At 40.1% G+C, this 23,510-nt stretch overlaps 1 protein-coding gene and 1 non-coding gene across 6 annotated transcripts in view; both read left to right on the forward strand.

The window, feature by feature from the left end:
* The window catches only part of lypd6b (LY6/PLAUR domain containing 6B), a 181,949-nt gene that overhangs the window by 77,762 nt on the left and 80,677 nt on the right, over positions 1-23,510 (forward strand). The window lies entirely within an intron of this gene.
* On the forward strand, positions 2,010-2,132 carry LOC122552077. The gene has a single exon (XR_006312293.1). It is a non-coding gene; the product is annotated as a U6atac minor spliceosomal RNA (small nuclear RNA).

Genomic DNA, 23,510 nt, shown 5'->3' on the forward strand with positions numbered 1-23,510 from the left:
GAGAATTGGTTTGATAGTTGGAACTCCATTTGGGTGCAGAGTGCATGCAACGTTGATTTCTAAATGCTGTGACCCTCATTTCTTACCCTTGTGTAATGATGTTGCTGAAACTTCTGCCCTAGACTCTGATTACTTAATGCTTAGCACTTAGAGCCTTAATAGGGGCTTGTATTGTATGTATGCAGTGAACTGATTCAGAGATTAGATCAGACCTGCATCACATCGGATAACCAGTCTCGGTAATGTTCCTGGTTGGAATTTATATTCTGATCATAGTGTGGATTAGTGAATGACTGCATACACCTGTAAATGAAATAAAAACCTGGAATCATATTCCTGTGAGCCATCTCATTGCTGAGTGCTCTGTGGGGGGAGGGGTATTATCATGTGTAAAGCCACAAAATAACTAACTTTTTCAGCTGTAATGACCTAAACTTATTAACCTCTTGAAATGATATTGCTCAGACCTTGTGACTTCAGTTGTTGTGCCATAGTTGGTAATTTAACTTCTTGGAAACATAATATTGACTATAATATCATGTCATATCATTACATGCTGACTGTAATATAAAGATGTTGTGCTATTTTGTTGATGATCGTAAATTATATGATATGCTTAGAATATACTCCAGCTATTCTTTCAACATTTATACTACTGAATGGCTGTCTGCGATATAGATTGAGGCTAACAGGGCGATTTTAATTCCCATACCAGCTGAGATTCCCATGAAGGATTCTCAACCTCTCTGTTCACCTGAGGTGTGGTTAACCTCAGGTCAATGGTTCTCTGGGACTAGGGTAGTTTTACCTTTATATGCTCCTAGTATTTTATCGTACCAGTAGTGTTCTGAGGGGTTCTTGAAGGAGCAGTGCTCTGAAAGCTTGTGATTTCAAATAAACCTGTTGGATTATAACTTGGTGTCAAGTGATTTATGAACAAATCTATAAGTTTTTTTTAGATTAGATTCTCTACAGTGTGGAAACAGGCCCTTCGGCCCAACAAGTCAACACCGCCCCTCCGAACAGAAACCCATCCAGACCCATTCCCCTACCCTATATTTACCCCTGACTAATGCACCAATACTGTGGGCAATTTAGCAATGGCCAATTCACCTGACCTGCACATCTTTGGATTGTGGGAGGAAACCGGAGCACCTGGAGGAAACTTACGCAGACACTGGGAGAATGTGCAAACTCCACACAGACAGGCGGGAATCGAACCCATGTCCCTGGTGCTGTGAGGCACCAGTGCCAGACTTGACAGATGTCTAATGGCAACATTCAAGCTAAGTCAAGATGCTCTGGAGAGGGATTTTGCACCCAGAACTGCACCCATTATTTTGGACTTTTCCATTGACAATAAAACCAGACTTTAATGAGTATTATAGATTGGCAAGACACCCACTCTATACATTTTGAGAGCGCAAGCTAAGAATATGAAAACTTAAAGAACCGATACCGGAGAAGTCCATGTGGCTCTGTTCATTTGGATCACGGCTGATCCGTTACCTTTTCTCCACTTCCCTGCCCTACTCTCCAATGCCATGATTCTCTGAGTGAAGAAAAAAATCAATTTAATTCTTGAATATAGCCAGGGACTGAGCATTTCAACCCTTGTAGGGTAGAGCAACTCAAAAAATATAATTTGCAAAATGTTCAGGTTTGTTTTAAGAGCAGCCAGTAATAGTCCCTTTCAGCGATGTAGAATTCAAACACCTGTCCACATGATGCATAAAATGACAATAGTCAGAGTCATAACTGTGTGTAAGTTTCTGGTGCATTGGGAAAAGTTTGGATGTCTGAAATATATAGGTGGGCTAGACACCCTCTATCCTCACACCATGGCACACCTCCTCTAATGATGACACCATTTCTAATCTATACTAACTTTACCATAATCTACACTTGGATCAAATGTTCTGTGCAAATCTCACTGAAAGTGTTCTGTTTTCAATATTTTTTGAAGTCTCAGAAAAGCCGCAACTTAATTGATGCCCATTCTTTGATCGATGGCGTATGAAAGGAGAGAAGGTTAGCACTCCCTTTGAAAAGGATAGAAGGGGCCCTAGTGGCCTTACACACACAAATGGTTGAGACATTGCCATCTACTTAGTGGCATCTAAGCATGTTTTGGGTCCTTTTGTGGCACAGTGATAGTGTCCCTGCCCTGGATCAGGGAGGCCCAGGTTCAAGTCCCACTTAGACCAGAGGTGCATAACAACATCTCTGAGCAGGTTGACTAGGAAAACATGTTAATTTTTAAAAAATAGTCTTCAATCTATTGCAGAATTGTCACATTTTTGCATAGCGAAATGACAATTCTATCATCAATTTGAAAGTGTACCAGTGAAGTCTTAGTCATTTCCAAGACTTCAAGAAACAAATATGGAAAATATTTAGTCTTTTCTCCTGCCTGGCATTTGTTGTCTAAATGGAGGTAGAGGAGTGCACTGAGGTTTAAAGCTTGGCAGACTTGCAGTTTTGTGCTCTCGGTTAACCACTTAGAAGGGCAAAGACAGCAGGTGTTTGGGATCACAGGCACTTGCAATTTATCCTTCAAGTCACACACAATATCCTGACTCAGAACTACATCGCCGTTCTTGCGTCATTGCTGGATCAAATTCCTTCTCTCATTAAAGTCCATTTTTATTGTTAATTCCTTCCAAAATGGGTGTCCCTACACTCCAAGGACTGCGGCAGTTCAAGAAAGTGGCTCATTAACATCTTTTCCAGGGCCAGTAGGAATGGGCAATGAATGCTGGTCCAGCCAGTGATTCCCAAATCCCAAGAATGAATTTTTTAAAAATCCATCAGTTTGCTGCTTTTCTGCAATCTTACTGAGCTTGTGCATAACAGCTAGAGCTTAGTCCTTGTGGAATTGTCTTGGTCTCTCTGGAGTTCAGTGGTTGGCTGCTACTCATTTCTTTTAGTGACATCCACCTGCATGACAATAATTTCCAAACCCATCTGCACTGCTGTTTTAATATTCTCTTGCCCAAAGGTTGTTGCACTTGCTGTGTGCTGACATTAGCTATTTCCAGACTAAAGGACACATATATGATTAGATTAGATTACAGTGTGGAAACAGGCCCTTCGGCCCAACAAGTCCACACCGACCCGCCGAAGCGAAACCCACCCATACCCCTACATTTACCCCTTACCTAACACTACGGGCAATTTAGTATGGCCAATTCACCTAACCTGCACATCTTTGGACTGTGGGAGGAAACCGGAGCACCCGGAGGAAACCCACGCAGACACGGGGAGAACGTGCAAACTCCACACAGTCAGTCGCCTGAGTCGGGAATTGAACCCGGGTCTCTGGCGCTGCGAGGCAGCAGTGCTAACCACTGTGCCACCGTGCCGCCCACATATGTATTGACAGTAACAGCAGGATTTCCCACTTTTTGCTTGAGAACACACTTGTATGGCCCAACCAATTTGATGCTGTACTGAGGGGGTGCTTCCGTATCAGAAGTGCCATCCTTTGGATGAGTTATTAAACTGATGCTTTGTCTGCCTCTTACATAGAAATTATCCTATAGCACCTTTGTAAGCAGCAGCAGGGAAGTCTATGCTGGACAATATTTTCCTTTAACTAGCTTCAGCAAACCTCAAATGAACTGCTCATGATCTCATTGTTGTTTGTGAGACCTTGCTCAGTGCTAATTGGCAAACACATTTCCTACATAGCAAAAGTGACTTGATTTCAGCATAGACGTTTTTTAAAACATCAACCTCTGGAGCAGGTGGGACTTGTACCTAGGTTCTCTGGTCCAGAGACAGGGAATACAACTGTGGCACAAGAGCCCACACATAGTTCCCAACTGACTGTGAAGACCTCTGGGATGTCCTGAGGTTGTTAAATGTGCTACAAAAATGCAAGTTTTTCTGACACAAAAATTTAGGCAACATGTATTATTTGTAAATCGGTAAAGCACTATGAAAAAACCTTCATACTCATCCCTTGGCCCCACCGTAAACCACTGAGAGTGAATTAACTGTTTACTTAAAGCAAGCTATAATAACTATATGTACTGCATCATCTGTAAATATTCAGGTAAGTCTTGAAGAAAAAGAAACGTGATTGCTATAATCGGGTACCTAAATGATTAGCGATTGTGTTAAAATGAACTGCATTCCCCACTAATTCAGTCCTTCAGTATGAAAACCAAATACTAATTTTAAAAATATCCTGAGATATAAGTAAATCCAGTGATGTCAGTTCTGTTTAAACTTGATAATTAGGTGCAGAAATGGGTTGCTTGTGTATCATCAGTGCATTATGCCAAAGAGAGCCCAGTAAACTCAAAAGCTGTTGTATTGAGTGGACTTAAGTTCAACTTCTGCTCTCTGGAAGCTAACAATGCTATATTATCCTTTGTGCTTTGTAATGAGAATGTAACACATTAATTGCATTATTTGCCAATTGAGAAAAAGGATACATTAAAATAGCAACAAATTTCAACACTTGTTTAATCAGGACAATAGGGGCAAAATTCTACTAGAACATTGTAATAACTACACTACTATGCATTTTAAAAAAGCAGAGGCCTAACCTGCACCAGTGTATGGACATTGATATGCTGGTAGTATCTTTCACTTTGATATTTGATATGTCGGTCTTCAGTAATGCAGGAACATGTTAACAAATGTTTGTTTGAAAGGTGATATTTCAGCCTAATTGTTCTCAACTCAGCTGTAAACTATTTTTTCCAACTGCAGTGTTGTAAAGATGACTCAGGGAGGGAAGATTTTAAGGTTGACTTCGTAGGCTATTGATGTACTTCCTGCTTCCCTTGCTGACTGGCAGATGGTAAATGAACAATTTGTAGGTAGTTCCAATAACAACAGTTTAACATTGCAACCAGCCTATTTTATCTTGGCACAAATAATTACAATTGGCATATTTTCCAAGATTTATTTTAGAAAGTCAATTGAGTGTACAATTGAATGTTGAAGTGATTAAGGGAGCAGATAGGCAGGATCAAATCTCACAGTTACATTTCTTCATTATTAGATGTTGTTTGGAAGGAATGAGCACTGTGGTGACCATGCCTTGGATTGATGTGCCTAAGTCTGTCCATGGAATGTCTTTCTCTTGCAGAATCTTGCCTGTTGGTTTCATAGATGCTGTGCTTTCTTGGTTTTCGAGGGTATTGGCAGTTTACATTTCCCCTCCTCCAGTCTGCACTGTCTTACCAGAGTGCTATTGTTCTGTATCCCATACATCCCCATTTTACCTGGAGTTTAAATAAAGCTCTCTCCCTCTCTGTTGTACAGTCAATGTTTTATTCTCACTAATATATCATTTTCCTGAATACAGCTCTTTTGGTCAATGTTTCTCTCTGTACCTCTCCAAGTCTCTACCACGTGTTTCTCTCTGCCGTGCTGGCGTCTGAGTAGTATCATCGTTTCCATAATCATCATTAACATATTCATAAATCGTAATATCACATGCTGTCCCTTTTCAAAAACATGGATCAGAATCTACATTAATGAAAAATGAATATTTCATTGGTTTTCCAAACATCCAGGATTGTCCTGGAGTCTTCAGGAGAATAGGAATGTAAAAATTCGGAGCAGAATTAGACTACAGAGGAACCTCGATTATCCGAATAAGATGGGTGGGCAACTATTTCGTTTGGATAATTGATTATTCGGTTAATTGATTCAATGCCTCTCCCTGGGGCTCGGAGTAGTCTAAATTTTCCTCTTGTCTTGCTCTGCCTGCCTTGCTCCCCCTCTCTGTGTCAGAGTTTGTTTCTGCGAGCTTCACCCCCCCCCCCCCACCCCCTCCCACTCCCCAACTCTCGCCAACTCCGGGGCAGCAAGACTGCTGCTGCCTTTGGGGGGGGTAAGTCTCAAATTAGTGCACACATACACACACAACTTTTTGACAGGTTCCACCTTTGCCCTGTACAGGACAATGCTGGAGAGACTATCTGGGGAAGTGGGGTTTAGGGTACACCTTTGTATAGAACTCCAGGGAAAGTGTGGGGAGAGAGAGAGAGAGAGACGGATGGTGTCAGTCATTTGGAGATAGTGCCTAATGATTAGGATTAAAGACAGGATTCTTGGCAGTGTGGAGGAACAGAGGGATCTGGGTGTGCAAGTACATAGCTCCCTCAAAGTTGCCACCCAAGTGGATAGGGTTGTTAAGAAAGCATATAGTGTTTTAGCTTTCATTAACAGGGGTATCGAGTTTAAGAGCCACGTGGTTTTGCTGCAGCTCTACAAGTCCCTGGTGAGACCACACTTGGAATATTGTGTCCAGTTCTGGTCGCCCTACTATAGGAAAGATACAGAGGCTTTGGAGAGAGTGCAAAGAAGGTTTACCAGGATGCTGCCTGGACTGGAGGGATTGCGTTATGAAGAAAGGTTGAATAAGCTCAGACTTTTCTCTCTGGAGAGAAGGAGGTGTACAAAATAATGAGAGGAATAGATAGAGCCTATAGCCAGAGACATTTCCCCAGGGCAGGATTGAATGGTATGAGAAGTCATAGTTTGAAGATATTAGGAGGAAGGTATAAAGGAGACATCAGAGGTAGGTTCTTTTCGCAGAGAGTTGTGAATGCATGGTATCCATTGCCAGCTGAGGTCATGAAAGCGAAGTCATTGGGGGCATTTAAGCGACTGCTTGACATGCACATGGATAGCAGTGAGTTGAGGGGTGCATAGGTTAAGTAATCCTAATGTAATATTCGGATTAAGTCTCGGCACAACATCGTGGGCCTAAGGGTCTGTTCCGTGCTGTACTTTTCTATGTTCTATGTTCTATGTTCTAAGCCCAAACATATAAATAGAAAGCAGGAATTATCAACAGTGCTTTACCCGGAGGCCCACTGAAGATGTTACCTAGTAGGGTGATAAAACATCTGAAAATGAATCTTCCAGCTCAATGAGCAAACTTACATTCAGAACCTCAAAGTGAGCTACAAATCTTCTCAAAACTTGTTGTTTTGTTTGTTTCAGATTACCAGCATCCACAGTTATTTGATTTATTTTACAGTTGAGAACAATCCTGGAGAAAAATAAAAGGAGTAAACAATAAAATGCATGCATTTCTTTAAGTTCATTGGATGTCAGTTAGCATACATATTGTTGGAGTAAGAACAGGATTGTTTTTACAAGGTATGGTTGTTGGAGATTGTAGGAGGATTGAGTGGGTGGCACGGTGGCACAGTGGTTAGCACTGCTGCGTCACAGCGCCAGAGACCCGGGTTCAATACCCGCCTCAGGCGACTGACTGTGTGGAGTTTGGACGTTCTCCCTGTGTCTGCGTGGGTTTCCTCCGGGTGCTCCGGTTTCCTCCCACAGTCCAAAGATGTGCAGGTCAGGTGAATTGGCCATGCTAAATTGCCCGTAGTGTTAGGTAAGGGGTAAATGTAGGGGTATGGGTGGGTTGCGCTTCGGCGGGGCAGTGTGGACTTGTTGGGCCGAAGGGCCTGTTTCCACACTGTAAGTAATCTAATCTAATATAATCTAATAAACCCCCCACCCCCCCCAAAACGCCCCCACCCCCCAAACAAGGACAAAGACTAGAAGGCAGGCAGGATTCAGGCAAGTGGCAGACTTTTATTCAAGCAACAACCAGTTAATGCAGGTAGAGAGCCTAAAGATCTTCCCCAAATCTGGCCTCGCAGTGAGAACCCAGTCATTTTCACTTAGTCTACAGCTCAGATCAGAAGAGAGATCAATGGCAAACTCTGATTTTTGGTACAATTTATGTTATATTAATCACATATAGCGTGGTAACTGTGTCCTTCCCCTATTCCATACACCCAATCCTGTGAAACACCTAATCAGTGATGGATTTTCCTATGGACAGTCCAGATTCCCATGATCTCATTGTAGTCTCCAGGCCATGGGATCTTTCTATGCATCCTGTTAATTCACATTCCAGAGTTGCTGGCTATACTCCTTAGGTCTGTCTCAGACTTGCTTATCTCAAAGGACTGCATGAATTCTGTTATTCTTTGTGCTATCTCTATCAAATTTTGTTATTCCTCCAATATTTTCCACTGTCCCAATTATATATATTAAAAAATACAAAAGACAGTTGGTTTTAACTAACTACTGTAAGATTCCTTTCCTGAGACTAATTAACTTTCACATCGAGGTTTAAATGTTTTTCCCCTTATGCTTTGTTGCACATACGTTTATAATTATGTTGAAATTTAGTTCTATGATTATTTGAAGAATCTTTAACTAGCAACTATTTCTTAATATTGCGAATAACTTCAAAGAAGTAACTGATTACTACAAAATAACTTTTGCTGTTGCTTTTGTAACTGCTTAATGAGTTAGGCTGCCTGGTTCATGGACTGGGATTTACACCACTTGTTCTAACTGGTGCTGTTCACCTAATGGGACAACATCCTTTCATTAATGAGGGTGGAATCAATCACTTATCTATGCTTAGGCATCATTATTAAACTGTCTCGGGTGGTTGCTTGTAGAGCCTCCCATTCACCTTGGAGTAGCCCTGTTTTAAGCCCAACTGTGTTTCACTTAAATGCTGGAGCAGGCTGTTTAATTCTGTTTAACCCTTGTCGGCTATTTGTGTCTTTCAAACATCGGCCTCCCTTACGAAGATCCTATAACAAAATCTTCACAAAGATGTCTAGCCAGAGTTGGCATCCTTAGATTTATGCCACCCCATGATTTCAGTGGTTCCATTTGGAGTGAAAAGTTTATCTGCCTCATTAAACTGCTGCTCAAGACCTACAGTAAATTCAAACAGTAAAGTTTGAGTTTTTTATGTTTTGTATCTAAACCTAAAGTTTGAATTAATGCTGTAAATTTAAAAGGAGTGTGAAATCTGGATCAATGATCCTCTGATTGGCAACACAGTGGTTAATTAATGTTAGAAGCTAATGGGGGGAATTGTTCAGGGTGGTATGGTGGCTCAGTGGTTAGCACTGCTACCTCATGGCATCAGGGACCTGGGTTCAATTCCAGCCTTGGGTGACTGTCTGTGTGGAGTTTGCGTATTCTCCATGTCTGAGTGGGTTTCCTTTGGGTGCACTGATTTCCTCCCAGAGACCAAAATGTATGCAGGTCAGGTGAATTGCCCATGTTAAGTTGCCTATAGTGTTAGGCACATTAGTCAGAGGGAAATGGGTCTGGGTGGGTTACTCTTCAGAAGGTCAGTGTGGACTTGTTGGGCTGAAGGGCCTGTTTCCATACTATAGGGAATCTAATCTAATCCAAAACTGATTGACACTCTGTGGTTATTACATTGCTCATATAATTTTGTTGGTGACACAAATGGTTGAATTGAATCTACAGCTCTAGTTATTTGACAATGAAGATAAAATCTCTATTATTAATCAGTTCCATAGAGTCATTCCAATAACTCGTAAAGTTCTTGTATTTTCACTCATTAAAGCAGATACTCTGTTTTCAGAATGTCCTGTGAAGTTGTATGGTTTATGACTAGTTTCAAAATTCAAGACACCACCCACCCTGCCAAAATGACAGAAACCTTACAGAAAGGTTTATAGCATTTCACAAGTCATCCAATCTAAACAAGTGCAAACTTACATTTCGGGCACTTTGCAATCCCCTGCTACTCCTTTTTCAAATTTAGCAACTAAGCAACATGAGCAACCTGGGATTTGCTGCAAGTTGAAACCTGTCCGTTCTGTCACATTCAAGCTAGTTAATTCCGGGCATAGTGATCAAATTCATTCATAATAAGTTATTTATTGGGCAATTTGTAGGATGGTAATTCTATCTTTCAGCCAAACAAGTTGTCAAATAGCCACTATCGGACCATATTTTCCATTTGGAGGACCATTTCTTGATTCATGTCCAAATAAACAATTCCCAAAAGCTTAAACTCATGAGAAAATATTGAGCATCACAATAGATAACTGGCAGCTACCCACTGGAGGTTAATGTTGTATTATATCTGTCAATTGGTATGTTGGTATACCTTAAAGAGATATGCTCATGGATCATAGCATGTGACCTGAGGTTATGAAGGTCTGAAATTCCATTTTGACTGGAGCCACTTGAAGCACGATACCTTGATGAAAGCTTGTTCCTCTTTGTAACCAAATCGCTTAATATTAACCCAGGCACTGAAATGCTCATTACTATAAGATATATCAGGAGCCATAATAAACAATTGTTTAATTTTTTAATACCATGTTGCCCAAGCCTCGTTCTTGTGTAGCAGGAACTAATATGAATATTGCCACATCAGGTTCAAATACCCTGCTGGAGGTAAAGCTCACACCGTGGCAGCAGTTCAGGGTAAGCATCAGCGGCTGTTATGAGAAGAGTCCAAGTTCTTCCCAGCAAGCACTTAGAAACCTTATTTCGTCAGTAAGACAAGAGTCCTGGACTTCAGACTATTCAGAAAACTAATAGAACCAATCTCCACGTGTGAACATATGAAAATTGGACAACTTGATGGCTGCTTGTTTCTTCTTATAGTTCAAGTTCTGTCAAACTAGAAAGCCCAATTCTATTTCTGAAAATTAATGTCTGCCCTTTTTTCTATTCAAAACATATTTTTAAAAACAGCCAAAAGGCTCTGTGAGCATAGATATAAAGCAAAGTAATTAAAATAAATCACTCTGGTTGTTGATGGCCATTTCCATGATTGATGGTTCTCTTTCAGTTTGTTATGCTGAGGAAGTACTCTAATTTGCCTTGTGATCCTGGCAGTATTGAGGGGAAAGTCACATGCATTCACCTTCTGATTAATGAGGGAAATATTAATATTAGGTTTCCAATTTTACTTTGAAATTTGCTGTCTCTCATGGAAGCTCTCAGATTTTTGGTCATTATTCTTGCCTCGTTGAACAAGAATTTGTTGAAGTTCTCTGTTATGGCATGTCATTCAAAACTACCTTTTTTGAAAGACTTCTAAAAGAAAATTAAGCATATTAATTCACAAATTAATTTGTCACTCAAACACCAAACTAATGTACTAGCAGTCATCTAGAACAGTGAAATGTAAGGGGGTGGGACAGAAAGTCTAAATGAACTTTGCATTAATCTACGGAAGTTCATAAACAGGTTTCAGTACTGTGAATACAGAGGCATAAAAACTAAGAGCGAGAGTAAGCACCTCAAGCCTGCTCCACCATTCAATAAGATCATGGATAATCTAACTGTGCCCGCTTTCCATGTTTCTGCCTACCTTGATAATCTTTGACCTCTTGTTGGTCAAGAATCTACTTAACTCTGCCTTAAAAATATTCAATGACTCTCCTTGATATTTTAATATATATATTTGTGTGTACATCTACTGTTAAACATCCACTTATACTGCCATTCATTTATTTATGTTAGCTTTTCTGAAAATTTCAATTAGATTCCTAATTAGCTTTATATGATAGTTTTGAAAACATTCATTTGCATAACTCGTCTGGAAACTGAACTAAAAATACTAGTTACAAATTAGTGGCTCAGAATTCTGTGGCTAGTAACTCATTTCCTAAATTTCCAAAGCCTATTAACTAAGGAACAAGTTGGGAATATGTCGGAATACTCACAACTGACCAGTTTCAACAACACTCAGATAGTTCAATGCCATCTAGCACAAAACAGTCAACTTGAAGAGTAAACTCTACCATCTTAAATATTCACTTTCTCCACCCATGATGCATAGCGGGAGCTGTACGTACCTACAAAATGCATTGCAGCAACTCATCAAGATTCCTTCAGTGACACCTTCCAAGCTCATGTTTTCTACCACACAAAAGAACAAGGTCCTCAAAGCCATGAGAGCACTTCCACCTGCAAATTCCCTTCCAAGCCTCATACCCTGATGTAGAACAATGATGGCATTCTTTCACAATTTGCTGGGTCAAAATCCTACAATTCCCTAATAGCAGTGTGTGCATACTTTTGCATCATGAACAACAGTGGTTAATGAAGGTTGATCATCACTGCATTTCGAGAGCAATTAGGGATAGACAATTAATATTCTAAAGATGAATCAGTGAACTCAAAATGTTAAGTGGAGAGAAAACAGAGTTACTACCAGAATTTTTCCAGCAACTTCTGTTTTTGATTCAATTTCCAGCATCCACAGTTTTTTTTGTTTTATTTTAATTAACATATAAAGCTAATCTATCCAGTGACATTCTCATTCTGTAAATAGTATTAAAGGTCAGTAAAAAAATCAAAGAACATAATTTAATTTAGCACATAATCATCTCGTACTGACCCCCCCCCAAAAAAAAACATTTCAAGAAAGTAGCCCAGACCCTAACTTTGCTAGTTGTTTTAAGCAGATATACAGTGGACATTCTAGGAGAGATGCAGCTGGTCAAACCATTTAGTTTTAAACAAAATAGAATTTATTTGCAAGATTATCGAATGAAACACAAACAAACGAGAACTGAATACAGAATAACAACCTATCTGAAAACCCAACAGATTATCCCAACTTAATAATGCTGTTCCAAATACCTGCAACAATCCCCATAAACACCCCTTGGCATAAACACAGGATCTTGCAGGGATGAGAGGGTCAGCATAGACCTGCTTCTTTTTTTCCAGCAGCTTTTTCAACACTACTGCTGAAACCAAACCAAACCAGAGAAAAGCTGAGCTGGGAGAACTGGCCAATCTCCTTTCATTGTACATGGGTTTTTTAAAACTTGAAAGCCTGTTGCCTGAGGCAGTATCTGTAAGCTATAATCAAACTGGCCCTAAAACCCTTCAACTTAGACTTTTCGGAGTCTGCTTCTTGTATGACCTCTCTGGAAAAAAAAAGGGACAACATAATCTTGATAAAGGAGCAGCTTTATCACACATCTTATATTATAATGGGCATTTGATTTGGTACAAATCATGTGAAAAGTGTAGAACAATGATAATGCTTGATCAGTATCATAATCTCCTCCATTTTGGTGTAAAATAAATCTGTAATTATATCAAGGATCCGTTTTTTTGAGCATTCTTGAAATTTTCTTGAGGGCTACTTTTTGATTTTTGGAACTTTCTTTACATTTACACAACCTCCTTTCATTTGTGATTTGGTCAGAGAGTCACACGACATGGAAACAGATCCTTCAGTCCAATGGTCCATGCCGTAGCAACACTTCTTTCTGTATTTTTGTGGGTGGGTGAAGTTTTTTGACTCACACTGAAACAAAATTAGATTAATATTAGAATTAGATAAAGACTCCTGAACCTCTGCAGCCTAAAGCAAGAAATTCTATATTCTTTTCCAAGGTATGTTTCCAATTTAACTGAGTATTACTTTTTTGAAATGTTTGGAATTATTCCCTCCCTTTTCGCACCTCCTCTCTTTGCTCATCTTCTCTATTTTACAGCTTTGTTCCACCCACAATTCCCAGCCATGCTCCTTGGGCCCTGGTTTCACCAGCCTCGCTTCCCACTGCAATCCAACCAACTTCAAAGGGGCCTTGACCTTCACCCTTCTCACGATGCTCCCTTCCTTGTGACCTATGGCCTTGGCAGCCTCATTTCTGCTGCCGCTCAAAGATTGAGAGAAATTGATAGTTTAAGATACCCCCTCCCTAAAGATAAGACTGTAAGACCATAAGCAATAGGAGTGGAAGTAAGGCCATTCGGCCCATTGAGTCCACTCCGTCATTCAAGATAGTTAATATCACAGAGGGGTAGGGTAGGGGAATAAGGGGAGGGGATGTGCAAGGTTGAAGATTTACCTAAGGTATCTAATACGCTTGCACTGGCCCTGATTATACTGTATAGGTATTAGGTAATATCCTGGTCATAACTTTATTCTCTTGTGTGAGGCAGCGTGCAGTCATCACCACATTCCATTTTGAATACATGATTCCGGAATCAGGGATAAGGAAATGAAGTCAGGTGGCTTGAAGCTGAACAACTATAAGCTTTCTTCAAGGACCTTATGACTGAATTTGATAGTAAGATGGAAAGACAGTGTTAAGAATCTGTCACTTTTAATCTGTATATCCAATTATTAAGTGGCCTGTTTATTCTTGCTGCTCATTCTGCAGATAAAATCATTCATCAGTTGATACAGTTTAAATGTGTTAATGTCACATCATCCTCAAAAAACACACAATTGACCACCCATCCCAAATCCCTGTCTTGAGACTTTTCAAACAGACATACAATAGTCCTATTTCTACCACTGAGTCCTTGAATGTGTTGTGATTTCTCCAAATCCACACAACTTGATATTTTATCACCTCCAATCAGTGACATCCCATCCACACCCCTAACCCAAAGCCACAAATGCTGATTTTTGACCGTGATATACTATCTTCTTCAGACTACTTGATCTCTCTGCACCCTTTGACTTGATTGACTACATGTGCCCATGCTTGGTTTCACTCGTGCCTGTGTCACAAAGCTAGTCCCTTTATTTTCTAAAAGCTGTTCCTTGGCTCAAGGATACTCTGTCCTTGATTTTGTTTCGGGGGGTGGGAGGGTGGGGTAATAAACCAGGCTGGGCTCTGATCAGTCTGGTTTGGTACAGAGATTAAAGGGGATTGAGAGGCCTTTTTGTTTATATGTAAACAGATGAGACTTCAGGCCAAAGTGGCCATGTTTTAGAAGTGACCTGTATAATGAACGGGACGTGATCAGCTCTCTAGCTGAGCTGAGCAGTTTAATTCAGTCCAGAACTAGTTGAGAGTTCAACAGTGAGCTGTGTGGAAACTCTCTCTCTTTCCTTCGGCTTTTCTAACTTCAACCTGTAAACGTGCTCCATTTGTACTGGTTTTTAAAGGGGTTTGCTTATTGGGACCGTTGTGTATATGCAGAACAGCATACTTAAGTCTATTTTGGATAGACTGAGTTCTGTAGAGGTTCTTTATTCTGTTCTTTGTATTTCATTGTGTAATGTTGTGATAAATTTTTTGTCTGTTTTAAACCTGGTAGTCAACCTAGCTAAATTACTTTGGGTAATTTTCACTGTATACTTACCAAAACAAATTGCAAAATTAAGTTCTGTCCTACCTGCTTAAGAATGTTTTGAGTGATCTGGCCTCGTCCATAACAGATTGGGGCCTCTTTGCGGGATTTTAAACAGTAAGTGGTAGGTGCTAGTGTCTTCATTTTGGGTGTTGGTTTGGTTGGGTATACTAAGCTTGGCTCTTTCAGTTGCTGAATGTTTTCTGGAATTGGATGCGATGACTTTGGAAGGTTTGCAAAAGATGAATAAGACCAAGCTGCAGGAATTAGCAGCAAAGCTGGAATTGGAACTGCCTGCTTCTGTGAGGAAAAGAGAGATAATACAGCAGTAGCTCAGCATTTAACTTGCTGGAGAAACCATCAGAATCTATGGAGATGGCAAGAACCCAATTGCAACTGAAGCAACTTGAGTTAGAGGCAAGAGATAAGGAAAGGGCAGCAGAAATGAAAGAGTTTGAGTTATGATTAAAAGTGGAAGAGAGGGAAAAAGAGAGAGAAGCAGAAGAGAGGGAAAAAGAGCTTCTGAACTTCAAAAACTGACACTTAAAGAGGAAAGTCAGCTTAAAATGCTGGAGATAAAGGCTAAGGGAAGGCTTAGTGAGGAAGAGAGTGAGGCCGAGCACACCCCTAGTAATCAGAAGCCTAGTGAGAAACTGCTTAAATATGTTCAAGCATTACCAAAATTTTATGAGAAAGATGTGGAAGACTTTTTCATCTCATTTGAAAAGTTGGCTAAACGAATGTAGTGGCCAGTGGCAATGTGGCTTTATGGATCCAAATAAAACTTGTAGGTAGGGCGAGTGAGGTATTCACATCCCTATCAGAGGACGAATCTGGGGACTATGCGGAGGTGAAAAAAGCCATTTTACGAGCTTGTACCAGAAGCCTATAGACAACGTTTCAGGAATCGAAGGAGGGACCCAGGTCAAACTGACATTAAGTTTGAAAGGATCAAACAGAGTAATTTTGATGGATGGAAATTCGATGGATGGATTAAAAATCAGGCAAACCTATGATGCCCTTAGAGAGGCAATTATTTTGGAGAAATTCAAAAATTCACCGCCTGAAGTAGTGCGAACACATGTGTAAGAGCAGAGAGTTAAAACAGCAAGGTTAGAAGCTGAAGTGGCTGATGATTACGAGCTGGTCAATAAAACACGGTTTGGCTTCCAGAATCAATTTTAGTCCCTGAGGGATAGAAATTGAGGCAAAGAGAAATCCTCACGTGGAAAGGGAAAGGTAGATCTCAGTGAAGATCATAGGGATAACTTACCACATGGTAAAAAATAAACCCTTGAGGGAGACAAAGAAGTTAAAAAGCTCCGGTGTTTTCATTGTAATAAAGTAGGCCACACAACATCACAGTGTTGGTGGACTAGGAGAAAGCCAGATGTCGGAAAACCAGACAAGCCTGGAGGTTTTGTTGGACTGGTTAAAAAAGCATGAGAGAAGTTAGACAACTGCCTCAGAGTGTACAAGATGTTCAGAGGTTAATGAAGGAGGAAGTGCCAGATCTGCTTAAAAAATATATGTGCAAGTATAAAGTTTATTCATATAGGCCAGGAGTAGCAGGTAAGGAGCTTACAATATTAAGGGATACAGGATTCTCTCAGTTATGCTGAAGGATGAGGAGGTATGTGCTTCTGAGAGAATATTGCTAGAAAAGGTACTGGTAACAGGAATACATGGTAAGACAAAAAGTGCACAATTATGTAAAGTGAAACTAGAGAGTCCAGAGAAGAGCGGACAATTCATGGTAGGAGTACTGGACAAACTCTCAGCTCCAGGAATACAATTTGTCCTTGCAAATGATATAGCTGATTCACCCCTATGGGTGCTGCCTACTCTAGTTGAAAAGCCAGTGGAGATGCAGGCAACTGAAGACATGAATGTTTATTGAGGAATTTTCCCTGATTTTCAAGATCACAGAGGCACAACTTGAAGCAGGAGGGATCAAAAGGCACAGATAAGGAAGCTGACTTAGACCTTTGTTAGATCAGATAAGTGGAACAGAGAAGGAGCAAATAGGTAAACATGCAAGTATCTTTATATCTGCTAAGCTGATTGAATTACAGCAGAAAGATGAGAACTTAAAACAGTTATATCAAAGAGCATTTACAGAGAAGGAAAATGAATGCATCCTTGTGTGTTATCACTTAACAAATGATGTCTTAATGAGGAAATGGAAACCATCACACATTCAAGCAGATGGGCAGAGATTCATAAAATTGTTTTGCCAGTGGGGTATAGAAAGGGGGTGCTGCGAGTGGCTACCACTTGGAGGTTATTTAGGGGTGAGTAAAACACAGGCTAAAAGACAAGGACATTTTTATTGGCCTGGACTACACAAAGACGTATTTGAATTTTGCCAGACGTGTCATACATGTCAGCAAATCGGAAAACCACAGGCAGCGATAAAACCTGCACCTTTAGTAACTATTCCAGCATTTGAGGAACCTTTCACAAGAGTCAGTGACCTGTACAAAGAAAGGGGAGTGGTCAGCTCTCTAGCTGAGCTGAGCAGTTTAGTTCAGTCCAGAACTAGTTGAGAGTTCAACAGTGAGCTGTGTGGAAACTCTCTCTCTTTCCTTCGGCTCTTCTAACTTCAACCTGTAAACATGTGTTCCATTTGTACTGGTTTTTAAAGGGGTTTACTTATTGGGTCTGTTGTGTATATTCAGAACAGCATACTTAAGTCTATTTTGGATAGACTGATTTCTGTAGGAGGTCTTTATTCTGTTCTTCATGTTTCATTGTATAATTTTGTGACTAAACTTTTCATCTGTTTAAACCTGGTAGTCAACCTCGCTAACTTACTTTGGGTAATTTTCACTGTACACTTACTGTAACAAATTGCAAAGTTATGGTCTGGGCTGCCTGCTTAAGCATGTTTTGAGTGGTCTGGCCTAGTCCATAACACCTGACTCTCGACATTCTCAGCATTATTTTTGCTTTCTACACCATTTGCTTTGAGCCTTCCATGAATTTACATTTGAACCCCTTCTCTTCCATGTAGCCCCTTAATGATGTCACCCAAAGGCTGCACTGTAATGTTCCACCAACAACAAACAACTCAACTTTACTCCCACCTTTGTTGATCCCATTACTGTCTGATTGCTTATCCATCATTCAGTTCTGGATCGGTTTGTTCAAAAGCACTTTGTGGAGGCATGTTAATAAATGCTTGATTACAGAGGTGGATTTTATGAGGTGGTGAAGCCAGGAAAGTACTTCTGGAGTTGTAGATGACTGGAGACATTGTCACCAACAGTGGGGCAGAAAGAGCCAAAATTGGAATAAATGAGATCTGTATGAAGGATGTAGGTCTGATGGTTGGAGTTAGGGAGGACTAAAAATGTAGAGGTTTAACAACATTTTAAATTATAATGGTTTGGCGATCAAGCTTTGATTCAAGCCAGTAAAGAATGCAGTGAAGGGTGAGCGGAACTTGATGAAGGCCATTGAAAATATTAATTCATTCCACTGTCACATGACAAGTGCAAAGAAGTATTTAAAGTGAATATTGGATGAGCTTCCAGGAAAATCACTGCAGAAGTAAACAGCTGAATGTTTCCAAGCTTAGAGTTCTGAAACTGCTGAAACAAAAACAGAAAACGGTGGAAGTACACATTGGGTAAGCCAGCATGCACATAAAGAGTAAAGACAAGTTCTGACCTTTCAGACTTGTAGCCTACATCAGAATGGTTAGCAATTTATAATAGTTTAATTCTTTTTCCACATAGAACTATCCTCCTTTCATTGTCTCTTAGCGGAAAACAACAAAGGACATCGCAATGACAATTGCTACTTTAATGTAGTGAAGAAAAATGAACATTACATCTCTAGCATTTCTTCAAGGCAGGACTGTAATCAGATAAGCCACAATCTTATTGAATGGCAGGCAGATATTTGGGGGCTGAAGGTCCTACTCGTGCTTTTAATTCGTGTCTGTAATTTTGTAAGAAATCCTCCTTGACCATAAAGTCCTGAAATTTTTTTTCTTGTGTTCATTTTTTTTGCTAATGTAAACAGTAAGCTAGCTAAAGTCCCAAATCAAGACAAATTCGTTTGAAGCATATTACAGCTAATTCTGAGATAACCAATATTATTAGAAGACACCTCTCGTGCCGTAGGAATATTATGAAAAATTATCCATCCAGTTCAACATTCTCACAAAGAGTGAACATACTCAGTTCAAGTTACCAACCCTCTAAGGATCGGCCGGTAGTTTCGGGTGATGCTGATCCTCTTTGACAGAACTGCAAGCAACTTAGAGGTAGGATGGGGAAAAAAATCATTTGAGAATCATATAATATAGTTACATTTTATTTGAACAGCTTTATTAGTTTTAAAGAGATTGGAAAACAAGGCGGTTTGGCTAATAGCCAAGAATCATCTGGGTGACACAGTGGCTCAGTGGTTAGCATTGCTGCCTCACAGCACCAGGAACCCGGCTTTGATTCCACCCTTGGACAATCGTCTGTGTGGAGCTTGCACATTCTCCCCGTGTCTGTGTTGGTTTCCTGTGGGTGCTCCGGCTTCCTCCCACAATCCAAAGATGTGCTGGATAGGTGAGTTCACCATAGGAAATGCAGGGTTAAAGGGATGGGGTTGAGTCTGGGTGGGATATTCTTCAGAGGGTCAGTGTGGACTTGATGGGCCTGTTTCCACACTGTTGGGATTCTATAAATTGAGAATTATCTATTGGGTAGTGAAGGGTTTTAGCAAATGTTTTAGAATCAGGTTTGGAAAATGCTGATGTGAGAATGGATGTATTCAGGTACTGATGACAGGAATGATGATATTTCCAGGAGGGCATCAAACAACAGCTAATATTCCTAGATAGTGTGTAGCTACTCAGCTTCACAGTGATCACACCTAATGGCTTGTTGACATTTCCCAATTGTATTATGTTGATTTTAATTTTGAGTTTGGTTTTAAGAATTGGAGTAATGCAACATATATTTGCTTTGAAGCATTGTTAGACAAGTGTATTCTCAGAAATTGATTTTCAGCAATACCAAGATATTGATTAGCTACTTGCATATTATGACATCATTATAGGAAATGCACAATAATGACATCAGTTTTGTTGCTTTCCTTGCAATGATAAATATTAGTCATTTGTGCTTTACCTCAGATGATATATTACATCAGTAATTCACTAAGTTTCAGTGTGATTTGCTGTTGCGGTTACAATGGATTGAATTTTTAATTAGTGATGGGAGAAGGCATGACATGAAAATTGCATTTCTGGAGGGCAGGATTGGATCTTGCTGCCTCTGGAACACATTGCAGAGGCTTGTAGGACAAGGAAAGGAAGATATGCTCAGCACCAGTTAAATGTCATTTAAGCTCTTTCAAGAGCTCATTAAGGAGCATGTCCATTACAGAATGTTTTTAAAAGCTTTTTTCTGGATGAAGCTGAAAGTCTAGCGCACATGAGTATCGAATGTTAGAGTTGCCTTGAGACAAAAGTATTTCCTTTCCATGTGTGTTTTCTTGAGGGACCTACTATTCTCGAACCAAATAATGGGTTGTGCGTTGTACCTTGACTTGGTGTCCTTAACCATTTCATTATCGCTGTGGACGAATCATGAACTGTTTCCTCTCTGCTGCAAGACAGCAGCAGACTCCAACATGGCTGCCACCTGCCTTGATTCATTATTACTGCAATTCACATTTGATTTGATTTGGTTTATTATTCTCGCATGTGCTGAGATACAGTAAAAATAATGTATTGCGTGCTATTCAGACAAAGCATACCTTATGTAAGCATAGCAGGGTAAGAGAACAGAATGCAGAATATAGTATTACAGCTACAGAGAAGAAGCAGAGAAAGATTAACTCAAAAGATTCATTCATAAGTCTGATAACAGTAGGGAAAAAGCTGTTCTTGAATCTGTTGGTGCATGGTTTGAAACGTGTCTTTTGCCTGATGGAAGAGGGTGGAAGGGAGTATAACCAGGGTGGGAGGAGTCTTTGATCATGTTGGTTACTTTCCCAAGGCAGCGGGAAGTGTAGATGGAATCAGTGGAAGGAAGGCTGCTTTGTGTGATGGACTGGGCTGTGTTCACAATTCGCTGTAATTTCCTGTAGTCTTGGACAGAGCAGTTGCCATATCAAGCCGTGGTGCATCCAGGTAGGATGCCTTTGATGGTCCATCTACAAAATTTGTTGAGAGTCAATGTGGACATACTGAATTTTCTTAGCCTTCTGAGGAAGTAGAAACATTTGCATGCTTTCTTGACTGTAACATTGACATGGATGGAACAGGATAGATTATTGATGATAATTACTCCTGGGATCTTGAAGGTCTTGACCATGTCCACCTCAGCACCATTGATACAGATAGGGACATGTCCTCCAGTCTGCTTCCTGAAGTTGACAACCAGCTCCTTTATTTTGCTGACATTGAGGGAGAGATTGTTGTCTTTACACCATGTCACTGAGGTGTTCTAATAAGAGAGCATTGCAATTTCTAATGATGCTACACATCTATGGCAGCAAAAAATGAACAGGCAGTCATAAAGATAGTTCTCTAAAAATATTTTAGAGACAAGGAGGAAGCAGCAAGTTTTCAAGATTTAATGGTACTGTGCTAAGATGGTGGAATTGGACAATGAAAATTCTTGCTAGCAACTGAGGAAAATGAAAAGGGCAGAAAGCACAGGAGGTCAGAGTGAGAGGGTCAATAGGGCACTGTTAGAGAATATTGTACAGTCACATGGAGCAAGACCATTGAAGAACTTGTATTAGGATTTCTGTAGAGAAACCAGGAAGTTGCTAAGGACAGGATCAATTAAATTTTGTTTTGGCATTAGTTTTAAATAGTAAAGTCTTTGACCAGTTGGGGTTTGTGTAGTAATGAGAGTGGGAGGGTTCTTAATTTGTGACAAAATATGATGATTAATGTTTCAGTGGAGGTGGAACTGAGTTAAGAGTGGAGTCTGATAATGTTAATGGGAGTAAATAGTTCTAGTGGTAGATAAAATATAAGGCTTGAATCCACCAGTAGGGGCTAATTGATTCCTTAAGTATCTATAAATGAAATGAGTAAAATGAGAGAAGTGATTGAAAAGAACATGTGCAGCAGTATGTTTTAAAATTTGAATTTGAACAATAATGTAAAATGCACCATTTTCAAAAGCCGTTGTTTGCTGTGACCAATGATTGATTGACTGTCGTAAAGCCAATGACTCATTGTTGCATGACACAGTGAAGATAACACTTTGATTCTGGAAAGTAGTTTCCTTTGATTTTTGAAGTGGATAATATCCTGTGGACCTTCTTTTGTGAATAAATTGAATATCATAGACCAACCACTGTACAAATGGTGTTTGCTTAAGGTGTAGTTTCAAGATTTAACTTCTGATAATTCTGAAATCCTATTAATGTAGGCTAGCAGCTAACAACTCTAGCCAACTGCTGATATATGATAAGTAATGGGAGGATGCAGAAATATAACCAAAAGTACTCTTCTTTGTTAGTAGTAATAGAATACACTGATAAAGGAAAGTGCAGATTAAGTGCAGTAGTAGCACACCTCTGTATTTTTGGAATGTACAATAGGTTTGATCCAACATTTTGAAGCCCTATAATTCTGCAAGGATGTTCCTGGTCATAGAGGCAAAGAGTCATAAAAATGTACAACATGGAAACAGACCCATCAGTCATATTGGTCCACGCCAACCAGATATCCTAAATTCACTCAGTCCAATTTGCCAGCATTTGGCCCATATCCCTCTAAATCCTTCCTATTCATATGCCTATCCAGTTGCCTTTTAAATGTTGTAATTGTACCCGCCTCCACCACTTCCTCCAGTAGCTCATTCCATACATACACCACCTTCTGTGTGAAACATTTGCCCCTTAAGTCCCTTTCAAATCTTTTCCCTCTCACCCTAATCCAATGCCCTCCGGTTTTGGACACCTCCAACCTGGGGAAAAGACCTTGTCTATTTACCCTATCCATGCCTCTCATGATTTTATAAACCTCTATAAGGTCACTCCTGAGCCTACAACGCTCCAGGGAAAATAGCCCCAGCCAGTTCAGCTTCTCCCAATAGCTCAAACTCTCCAACCCTGGCAATATCCTTGTAAATATTTTCTGGACCCTTCTAAGTTTCACAACATTCCTCCTATAGCAGGGAGACCAAAATTGCACGTAATATTCCAAAAGTGGCCTAACCAATGTCCTTAATAGCCACAACATGACCTCCCAACTCCTATGCACAATGCACGACCAGTAAAGGCAAGCATACCAAACACCTTCTTCATTATCGTATATACCTCTGACTCCACTTTCAAGGAACTATGAATCTGCACTCCAAGATCTCTTTGTTCAGTAACACTCCCCAGGACCTTATCATTAAGTGTGCAAGTCCTGCCCTGATTTACCTTTCCAAAATGCTACTTCTCACATGTCTTTTGTTATAATGTCTTTGGAATATTTCCCCGAGCAAGAGACTAGTAGAACCTCTATTGACTCTCAGGGCCTGTATTAAACTTTGTGCACAAAGATAATGTTCTATATCTTCAATGTCGACTGAGGAGCTGCTGAGCAAGTGAAGATGTCATTTTTCAAATCGACTGGGTTTATGAATTCA

Source organism: Chiloscyllium plagiosum, chromosome 7, assembly GCF_004010195.1.
Source record: "Chiloscyllium plagiosum isolate BGI_BamShark_2017 chromosome 7, ASM401019v2, whole genome shotgun sequence".
In the NCBI taxonomy this organism is placed as follows: domain Eukaryota; kingdom Metazoa; phylum Chordata; class Chondrichthyes; order Orectolobiformes; family Hemiscylliidae; genus Chiloscyllium; species Chiloscyllium plagiosum.